An 11503-nucleotide genomic window follows, 5' to 3' on the forward strand; every position below is an offset into this window, starting at 1 on the left:
GAGTCAAAAGCATTATGGAAGAACAAAGTATGTATCTGTCTAGAGTTGATACTGGTATAGTATATTTTCATTTTTTGATGTAGTCTAATTTATATTTTTATTTATTACTTTTTAAAGATTTATTTATTTGAAAGTCAGAGTTACACAGAGGGAGAAGGAGAGGCAGAGAGAGAGAGAGAGAGAGAGGTCTTCTATCCGCTGGTTCACTCCCCAACTGGCCACAACAGCCAGAGCTGCTTCCTCCAGGTCTTCCCACATGGGTGCAGAGACTCAAACTCTCGGGCCATCTTCTCCTGTTTTCCCAGGCCATAGCAGAGAGAGCTGGATCCAGAGAGCTGGATCAGAAGTGGAGTAGTCCGGACTAGAACCGGTGCCCATATGGGATGCTGGCACCTAAGGTGGCAGCTTTACCAGCTATGCCACAGGGCCAGCTCCTAGTCAAATTTATATTAATCTTTCCTTGAGTCCAGTACATCCATATAGCTTCACCTAATTTTGTCTTATTTTAAATAGCTAAACATGATTTTTATCTTTTTCTTTGAGGCAGCCTTTGGAAAGACATCCATATTAATTTAAACAGGACTCTAGTTTTAGTGATTTTGATATTTTGATACTCCTGGATTCCACATTGCTTCTCTCTCCTACTGAATCTTCATCAAGAAAGACCCAGCAGGTCCCGGTACTGTGGATCAGTGGGTTAGGCTGTGGCCTGAGGTGCTGGCATCTCTTATGGGTGCTGGTTCATGTCCCAGCTGCTCCATTTCTGATCCTGCTCCCTGCCAATGCATCTGTGAAAGGTGCTGAGGATGGCCCAAGTGCTTGGATCCCTGCACCCACGTGCAAGACTGGAAAGAAACTCCCAGCTTCTGGCTTTGGCCAGTCTGGGCCTCAGGCATTGCGGCAGTTCAGGGAGTGAACTAGCAGATGGAAGACATCTCTCTCTCTCTCTCTCTCTCTCTCTCTCTCTCTCTCTCCCTCTCTAACTCTGTCTTTCAAATAAATCTTTAAAAATATAAATAAAGTCCCAGCATTTGCTGAGTTCTGAATTTCTAGTCACTTCTTTATGCTCCCCATTCCCCTATTTTTGAAATAGAATTTCTTTTTTTTTTCTTTTTGACAGGCAGAGTGGACAGTGAGAGATAGAGACAGAGAGAAAGGTCTTCTTTTGCCGTTGGTTCACCCTCCAATGGCCGCTGCGGCCGGCGCGCTGAGGCCGGCACACCGCGCTGATCTGATGGCAGGAGCCAGGTGCTTCTCCTGGTCTCCCATGGGGTGCAGGGCCCAAGCACTTGGACCATCCTCCACTGCACTCCCGGGCCACAGCAGAGAGCTGGCCTGGAAGAGGGGCAACCAGGACAGAATCCGGCGCCCCAACCGGGACTAGAACCCTGTGTGCCAGCGCTGCAAGGCAGAGGATTAGCCTAGTGAGCCGCGGCGCCGGCCTGAAATAGAATTTCTTTAAGAGTTTGCCAAGCATTTGCTGCCACTTGCTGCCAGTTTATGTGGGTGTGGTGGGAGCAGTAAATTTGATGTTGGTTTCACAGATATAAAGATGGAGAGGGATGAAGACAAGGAACTATACCCCTATCAGTTCATCAGAGAAACCTCATTCAACCTATACCCCCACCCCACCCCAGGGGCTCATGTCTCTGCCATTTTCAGAATTAACTGCGTCTCTCAAAATGTCCCCATGCAATTATAGCATCCACCCAAGGGCTCAGTCCTTTCAGTCCCTGTGGATACTATCAAAGGAATTAGATTGTAAAATTAAATGTTAATTCCTCATAACGTTTTTAAAAATCTGTAAGTCTTCAGAGAGGCATATGTTTTACGATGAATAGAAGGGTTTGGTTTACTATTATTTACCCCAACCTGTCTAGATTAGAGGATAAAGTTATTCTTTGCCTCTTAATTTGAAAGATGTATATTGAAATGACTTGTTCTTTGTATTAGTGTCTTAATATACATGTTATATATATATATATATGCTTTTGCTGTCACATGTATACATACATTACACACACATATATCTGGAGATACTTCAAAAAATTATGAGAAAATAGAATTAAAAGAATTCTGGCACAGGCCTTGTGGCACAGCAAGCTGGACACTACTAGAGACACCTGTATCCAATACTGGATTGCTGGCTGAAGTCCTGGCTACTCTTTCTTTCTTTTTTTAAAGATTTATTTATTATTTGAAAGGCAGAGCTAGAGAGAGGCAGAGGCAGAGAGAGAGAGAGAGGTCTTCCATCTGTGGGGAGCAACTCGGACTAGACTAAGTTACTGGAATTAAGACTTATTCTATGCATCTGCTCTCCCACAATATGGCGCTGAGAAGGGAGAAACAGCTTCTGCTCAGCTGCCTCCAGTTCAACCAATAAACTGTAGGACCTGCTCCTGATTGGAGGAGAGCAGTGTACTCGGCGTGTGGGTAGCAGAGTTGGGATTGGTGGAAGAGGACTATAAAGGAGGAGATAGACAACATGCACGAGGAACATCTAAAGGGAACATCTATCTGAAGGAACACCTGTGCAGCCCCCGAGAGAGCCGGCCGGCGGTGTGCCGCTCCCCTGCGGAAGTGGGGAAAGTGGCCAGGGGGAACCGCCCTTCCACAGAGGTGGAAGGGACAGTAGCCAACCCAGGAAGAACCAGCAGCAAACCCGGGAAGGGCCGAGCGGACAAAAGAACAGCGCAGGGTCCTGTGTCGTTCCTCCACGAAGATGGGGAGCGACACCATCCAATGGTTCACTCCCCAGATGGGCACAATGGATGGAGCTGCACCAATCTGAAGCCAGGAGCCAGCAGCTTCCTCCAGGTCTTCTCACACCGGTGCAGGAGCCAAGGAATTGGGCCATCTTCCACTGCTTTCCCAGGCTACAGCAGAGAACTGGATCAGAAATAGAGCAGCCAGATCTTGAACTGGTGCCCATTTGGGATGTCAGCAGTGCAGGCAGTGGCTTTACCTGCTATGCCACAGCACTGGCCCCCTGGCTACTCTATTTCTGATCCAGCTCCTTGCTAATGAATCCTGGGAGACAGCAGATGATGCCAAATACTTGTGCATCTTTCACCCATATGGGAGACCAAGATCATCTTCCTGGCTCCTAGCCTTGGCTAGGACCAGCCCTGGCTGTAGCAGACATTTAGGAAGTGAACCAGAGAATAGAAGATCTGGTTCCCCCTCTCTCTTCTCTTTCTCTCTCTCCTTTTCAAGTAGGTGAAAATAAACACAACTTTTTAAAAAGATAAGTTTATGCAAAATAAAGTTGAAATTCATTCATAGTTTGTTCATTATATGCATTTCCATTAACTTTGAAGTTGACTATAGATATAGATATAGAAAAATATAGATATAGATGATATAGATTGTCACATCTTTGGCAGGAGTGATAGGTCCAAACAAGGCCAACCAAAATCTTTCCCTAGAAGAATGACACAGAAGCTGAGAAATTAAGACTCCTTTCCACACTGTCTGCTGTGTGGGAAAGGCTTTCCACAGCAAGAGAGGCCATTAAAGTTGTTGCTCTTAAAAATACAAATTATAACAGAATTGTGTGGGGCCAGCGCTGTGGCTTAGTAGGCTAAGCCTCTGCCTGTGGTGCCAACATCCAATATGGGTGCCAGTTCTTGCCCTGCTGCTCCATTTCTGATCCAGCTCCTTGCTAATGTACTTGGGAAAGCAGCAGAGGATGGCCCAAGTGCTTCAGCCCCTGCATCTACAAAGAAGACCTGAAAGAAGCTCCTGTCTCCCGGCTTTGGATCGGCACAGCTCCAGCCACTGCACCATTTGGGGAGTGAACCAGTGGATGGAAGAATTCCTATATTTTCTTTTTGTCTCACCCTCTCTGTCTGTAACTCTACCTCTCAAATAAATAAAACTTTAAATATATATAATTTTGCATGGAAAAGGTTTTCTTTTAATACTAAATTCACAGTAAGATAATTAGCCTTTCCTTCTAATAAAACTATGAATTTGTTGAAAGTATAAATCCTTAGTTTTTCTTTGATAATATAGTAGTTATCTATTCTGTATTAATATTTAGAATTCTTTTTTTAGGATTTATTTATTTATTTGAAAGTCAGAGTTACACACAGAGAAGGAGAGGCAGAGAGAGAGAGAGAGAGAAAGAGAGAGAGATGTCTTTCATCTGCCGGTTCACTCCCCAAATGGCTGCAATGGCCGGAGCTGCGCCCATCTGAAGCCAAGAGCCAGGAGCTTCTTCTGGGTCTCCCACGTGGGTGCAGTGGCCCAAAGGCTTGGGCCATTTTCTACTGTTTTCCCAGGCCATAGCAGAGAGCTGGATCAGAAGTGGAGCAGCTGGGACTTGAACTGGCACACATATGGAATGCCGACACTGCATGTAGCAGTTTTACATGCTATGCCACAGCATCGACCCCTGTATTTAGAATTCTAAAAACCACTTCAAAGTAAAGTTTATGTTTTTCTGTCCAAAGCTTATAAAAAGCAATGAAAGTTTTCGCTGCTTTACTGCAGATTAGTTAAAATGCTTCATTTAAATATTTTGAAAACTCTCAGGTAAGGTAAAACTTACCAATTACTTTGAGTGAAGAAGTAGGGAACAATCAACACAAGGGAAATAGCTTATGGGGATTTAGAAAACCTTCTACACTAAAGCTTAGAGGAAATCATGCAACCATTCTCCAGACTTTTGAAAGGAATGTTCCTTACAAAAAAAAAAAGAAAGAAAGAAAAGAAAAGAAAATTACTTGTGGATTTTTCTTACACTGCCACTCAAAAGACAAAAAAAAGCAATATAAAAAATCTGAACCCAAGAGTAAAGTTTATGCACTCAATTCTCCACATTAACACACAAAACCATCTTTGTTTTTTAGAAAGATTTATTTATTTGAGTTAAGAGAGAGAGGTCTAGAGAGAGAGAGAGGTCTTCCACCCACTGGTTCACTCCCCAAATGGCTTCTATGGCCAAGATTGGGCCAGGCTGAAGACAAGGGAGAGGAGCTTCCTCCAGGTCTTCCATACTCTGCTTTCCACAGGCCAATAGCATGGAGCTAGATCAGAAGTGGGGCAGCCGGGAATCAAACCGGCATCAATATGGGATGCTAGCAGGTGGTGGTGGTGTTACCTGCAATGCCACAACATCCACTACCATCTATGGTTTTGATTTGACTCCCTCACTCTTTAAGATTTAGTTTATTGATTTGAAAAGCAGTGTGACACAGAGAGGGGGAGAGACAAAGATCTTCCATCCTCCAGTTCACTCACCAGATGGTCACAATGGCTGGGGTTGGGCCAGGCCAAAGCCAGGAGCCTTTTACTACATCTAGGTCTCCCACATGGGTGGCAAGGGCCCAAATACTTGAGCCATCTTTGGTTGCTTTCCCAGGCACAAAGAAGGGGAGTAGATTGGATGCAGAGCAGCTGAGATGGGAACTTGTCTGAGATGGAATGCCAGCAGGCAGCAGATTAACCAACTGTACACAATACCAGCTGTTATTCCCTACACTTACATCCTCTGACTCTAAATCTAAACAAACCATGTCCTCAGTCTATTCCCCAATGTTTCTCTCTGCTGCATTCATGAAAGTGATTCACTACATTATTTCCATTTTCTTGTAAAATTCCAAAATTTTAATAAATGTTACAAAGACACAAAGGCAATGAATGGCATACAATGGTTCATGAATTTTCTAAAATTGTATATAACTGCTTGTATAGGCATACATGTTCTCAAAAATTTTCTCAAGTGTCTTTAAGTTGTTGAAGAGATCCAAATACCCAAAGAATTATCATTCACTTCTACATATTTATTATAAATTTGGTTTCTGTAAAATGTTCATTACACACTTTTTGCATTAACAAAAGCTAATCCTCACCATCTAATTCTCAGATCTAATCCATTATAGATCACATGAAAGTACTTAATTAGGATTTGTTAAATGTTTAAATATATAAAAACCTATGAAATAATTTTACAGATTTGGAGGCTGTAACATTTAGAGATGACCTCAATTGTTCCAGCTCACTCGGGCAGTATGTATGATTTAGTGTGTCTGCTACCCTCTCCAAGTGGGACTCTAAAAGCAATAAAAAACATATGTGAAACTTCAAAATGCTTATTGCATTGCTGTCACAAAGAAATATCCTCTGGGCTCGACCTGCCTGACTTAACTGCTTCCTTAAAGTCTGCAAAGCTTCATCATAGCACATATAATGTATTTCAATTATGATTCAAGTTTGCAGTTTCAAGTGGTGTGCTGCTAAATCAGCTCTCCAAAGCAAGGAAGGGGAATATTCTGTAAGATTTGCCAATGTAAATGCTCCTACCAAGGCAGATTTACAACTCTGTGATGTCATGGGACACAGAATTTAGAAAAAATTAACGTGGTGAGTTAATGGTAGTAACTGGCTCTAGCACCAAGTGTGGGGTTCTAAATTTCCATCCATGGACTGGCATTACATTGCTCCCCAGTGGGTTAGTACTTGATGTGTTCCACAGCAGCTGGGTATTGATGGGGTAATAGTATGAAGCAAGCACATTTTGATGACTGTTTTCTTAGACTTCAAACAAGAAGGAATTGGAAGGCATGTGAGAACTCAACATTTTTAAGGTGTATTCATTTATTTGAAAATCAGAGTTACAGAGAGCCAGGGATAGAGAGAGATCTTCCTTCCTCTGGTTCACTTCCTAACTGGCCATAATAGCCAGGGCTAGACCAAGTGGAAGCCAACAGCCTGAAGTTCATCCAGGTCTCCCAGATGGGAGCTGGGGCCCAAGCTTTTGGGCCCTCTTCCGTTGCCTTCCCAGGTCAACTAGAAGGGAACTAGACAGGAGAGGAGCAGCTAGAACTCAAACTGGCACTCATATGAGATGCTAGCATTGCAGGCAGTGGCTTAACCCACTGCACCACAGTGCCACCCTTGAGAACAGTTAGCTTTTAAATGTTGATTCTCTGTTGGTTGACTTAATTAAAGTGTCCCAAGATGCCTGACTTTGAAGTGCTCATTCAAACACTACTCTAGCTATTGCTGTTAAAGGAATTTGAAGATTAAGAGAGTATAACCACTTTTTACTTTGTGAAAAATACATATTTAACGGAATTGCATGGGGCCAGAATTGCGGCACCACAGGTCAGGTCATCACGTGCACTGCTAACATCCCTTACCAGAATGTCTGTGTCAGTCCTGACTGCTATGCTTCCAATACAAATGCCATATAAGGTATTTGGGAAACTATCAGATGATGGCCCAAGTACTTGGGCTCCTGCCAGTCATGATTTTTCCTTGTGTGAACTAGGATGGAGTTCCTGGCTCCTGGCTTTGTGCTGGCCCAGCTCTGGTTATTGAAACCATTTAGAGAATGACCAGCAAATGGTCATGTATCATGATGAACTGCTGATAACAGAATGTGGTTTTGCCTTTAAAAACCCCCACTATTGCAACTTGCTGCTGTTTTTGCCAGACTTGCTCTTTAAGAAAGGCAGTCGCCAGTTGCCTAATAAAGACTCCAATTTGACCTCAAAGACTCACTGTGTTTTAATTGGTGCGCCCCACAACAATCTTGACATGTAACTAGGAAGCCAGCCAAGTATCACCATAGTATGCAGCATATATGCTTCTATATATTTACCCAGTTAGAATGAAATATAACATGAAAATATAGACAGGGGCTGGAGTTTTTGCATAGTGGTTTCAGTTGCCACCTGCAATGCTGGCATCCCATGTGAGTGCCTGTTTGAGTTCCAGCTGGTGCATTTCCAATCCAGTTCTCTGATAAAGCACCTGGGAAAGCAGTGGAAGATGGCCCTGGTGCTTGGGCTCCTGTGCCTGGGTGGGAGACCTGGAGGGGTCTCCAGGCTCCTGGCTTCAGTCTGGTCCAGCCCAGGCCATTAGGACATTTGGGAAGTGAGCCAGCAGATAGACGATCTCTCTGTCTCTCCTCCTCTCTAATTCTGCCTTTCAAATAAATAAAAAATAAATATTTTTAAAAATCTAAAAAGAAAAAGCTGGAAGAATAAAATAAAGTCATGAAAGATAACAGCAGACATCAATGAACTGCTGACAGTAGCATATATACCACAGAAATACACAAGGATAAAACATATCTTAAAAATATTAAGAAAATTAATTAGCTAATAGCCAATTTCAGGAAATTAAAACAGAATCATTTTCATAGAGCACATAGAACTTACAAAGATACTAAGAGGGTTTTATGAAATTCTTAGGAGTAAAAATTGGACTACAGATACCAAAATTCACTATATTTTGAAAACCAGTTTCCCAAAAACACATATAGGACATAAATAATAAAAAAAAAACTATATAGAGCCGGCGCCGTGGCTCAATAGGCTAATCCTCCACCTTGCGGCGCCGGCACACCGGGTTCTAGTCCCGGTTGCCCCTCTTCCAGGCCAGCTCTCTGCTATGGCCAGGGAGTGCAGTGGAGGATGGCCCAGGTGCTTGGGCCCTGCACCCCATGGGAGACCAGGAAAAGCACCTGGATCCTGGCTCCTGCCATCGGATCAGCGCGGTGCGCCGGCTGCAGCGGCGGCCATTGGAGGGTGAACCAACGGCAAAGGAAGACCTTTCTCTCTCTGTCTCTCTCTCTCACTGTCCACTCTGCCTGTCAAAAATAAAAAAAAAAATTAAAAAAAATTTAAGTTTAAAAAAAAAACTATATAATCTAAAAATAAGTTGAGCCAATTTTAGGAGAACTTGAAAATGGCTTCACAAGCAAAACTGAAGGTCCACATTTATGGAATAGTCCAAACTTCTAAGGAAGGAAAGAAAAATAAAATGTTTCCCACACTTGCCCCAACTGAAAATAAGTTGAATATTTTAAAATTTCTTTTTGGAAGCCACTATTACACATATGATGCAACTTGAAGCAGGATACAAATTGAGTGAAATTAAAGACCTTCTCGTTCATAAAGATATACAAATATTCTAACAAAATAGTATATAAATTAAGAGACATATGAAAACCTAATAGATCGATGACAAGCAAGATACACTAAAAAGTACAAGAGTATTTAACAGTCTCAAACAAACAAAGAAACAAAAAACATGTAAATCGGCCAGGTAGATGAAGAATACAAGGGATTACAGGAGTATTTAGCTTAAATGTTAAAAGGCATTTAATAAAATTCAGCATCCAGCCATAAAAAGAAACTGTTAGCAAGAATATTTAAAAATAATGATTCACTTAATCAGATCAGGATTGTCTAAAGTTAGCCTTCAACAGATTACTTAATACAGGATCACTGAAGGCTTTTTCCTCAGGAGCCCACCCAGACAAGGCTGCTTCCTGTCATGATCTCTCCTTTACACTGTACTGGAGCTATAGTCAGGGAAACAAAGAAATGTAAGATAAAAGATCCGATTTTTAGCAATACAACTGTCAACATGTGTGGAAGACACTATTATATACAAAGATAACTAGCTTAATCTTCCCAAACTGCAACTGATTATTGGATGTAGCACACTTCTGGGTAGCAGATCCGTATATAAAACCAACTGGACTAGTAAGTACCAGAAAGAAACAAAGAGAAAATACTAGTGGAAAACAGGCAGACTAGGAGACACATAGTCACAAGACAATGAATCAAAAAAGATGAAGTTATTTAATATCTTCAGGCACTCTTCAAATCAATTTATAAAACGTAAATGACCGAACAGAACAATGACCCAAGAATGCGAAGAAAGACAAGGGCCCAGGAGTCAACAAGCAGTCAGCAAATGGAGACACCTGCAGCAGGTCATTGCCAGCTCCAGCTCACGGATCCCTGTGGGAACAGCAGGTGCAGCGGCCTCGGCTGCAGGGGAAGTCACGGAGGTGGAAGAAGCAGCTTCTCCCCTCACTTCCGCAGGCCGAACAACCCCAGGTCACTGCCCTCCATGCTACAGAGGATACTGATTGGCTCTGCCCCCTGTGTAGTGGAAGCCGGACGCCTCAGAAGCTGGGGAATAGTGCGTGGAGCTTGTGTCCCGAGAAGGGGAGGTGGAGTTGGTGGAACTGCTGGAACTCCCTGCAGGGGGCCCTGCACCTCCCCGTGGTCAGCTCTGCAATCTGCAGACTTCAGTCCACTGCTGGGACAGTCTTCCCTGTGCCCCTTGCCACCTGTGGGGGTGTGGGCTGGGTCGGGGTCTCCAGGCAACCTGTCCCATCCGTGCACACAGCGGCTGCCGCTCAGCCCCTACACACACTCGGCAGCACTGTGGTCGCTGCCCAGCCTCTCCCTCTGCCTGAATTCACTGCACAGAATCCCCGGTATGATATCAAACTGGAAGAGTACCAAATAAATGAGCTATCAATGCATCTCAAGGACCAAGGGGGGCCAGCACTGTGGCACATCAGGAAAGGCTGCTGCTTTCAGTGCCGGCATCCCATATGGACGCTGGTTCAAGTCCCAGCTACTCCACTTCTGATCCATCTCTCTGCTATGGCCTGGGGAAGCAGTAAAAGATGGCCCAAATCCTTGGGTCCCTGCACTCATGTGGGAGACCTGGAAGAAGCTCCTGGCTCCTGGCCTCGGATAGGCACAGCTCCAACCATTGAAGCCAATTGGGGAGTGAACCAGCAGATGGAAGACCTCTCTCCCTTGCTCTGCCTCTCCTCTCTGTGTGTAACTCTGACTTTCAAATAAATAATAAATCTTTAAAAAAAAGAGGACTTTGAAAAACAACAAACCAAGCCCCACATTAGTTGGAGGAAAGAAATAATTAAAATTTGAAAAGAAATAAACAAAATTGAAACCAAAGAAACAATACAAAAGATCAGTGAAATGAAGAGCTGTTTTTTTTTTTGAAAGACATAAACAAAATTGACATGCCATTGGCTCAGTTGACCAAAAAAAAAAAAAGAGGAAAAACCAAATCAATAAAATCAGAGATGCAAAATGAAATATAACAACATATGCTACAGAAATTAAATAAAACATCAACAATTACTATAAAGAGCTGGATGTCAACCAATTGGGAAACCTAGAAGAAATGGATAGATGAGCTCTCTGCTATGGCCTGGGAAATCAGTAGAAGATGTCCCAAGTGCTCGTGCCCCTGTAACAGTGGAGGAGACCCGGAAGCTCCTGGCACCTGGCTTCATTTTGGCTCAGCTTCAGCCTTTGTGGACATTTGGGTAGTGACCCAGTGGATAGAAGACCTTTCTCTCTTTATGTATCTCCCTCTCTCTGTCTGAAACTTCACCTTACAAAAAATAAATAAAATCTTTAAAAAAAGCGGAAACATTTAAGCAAAATATTGTTACATAAACTAAACCACATGAAAGCATAATAGATTAATAGCAATGAATATACTATATTATTAAAAAGTCAAGATAAAAGTCAATAACACTAAAATTCTGTAACTCCTCTATGTGTCTGAAAAATACAAGAAACTCTATGTGATCATTTAGACTAAATACTAAAAATTTGTTAGGAAAAGAGGCACAGAATAGAGAGGAGGCAGTGTTTGAAATTACAGCCAGACAGAATTGATTCAGAGAAAATAAACTCATAGAGGT

Source organism: Oryctolagus cuniculus, chromosome 2, assembly GCF_051225735.1.
Source record: "Oryctolagus cuniculus isolate XC-2025 breed Fujian yellow rabbit chromosome 2, ASM5122573v1, whole genome shotgun sequence".
In the NCBI taxonomy this organism is placed as follows: Eukaryota; Metazoa; Chordata; class Mammalia; order Lagomorpha; family Leporidae; genus Oryctolagus; species Oryctolagus cuniculus.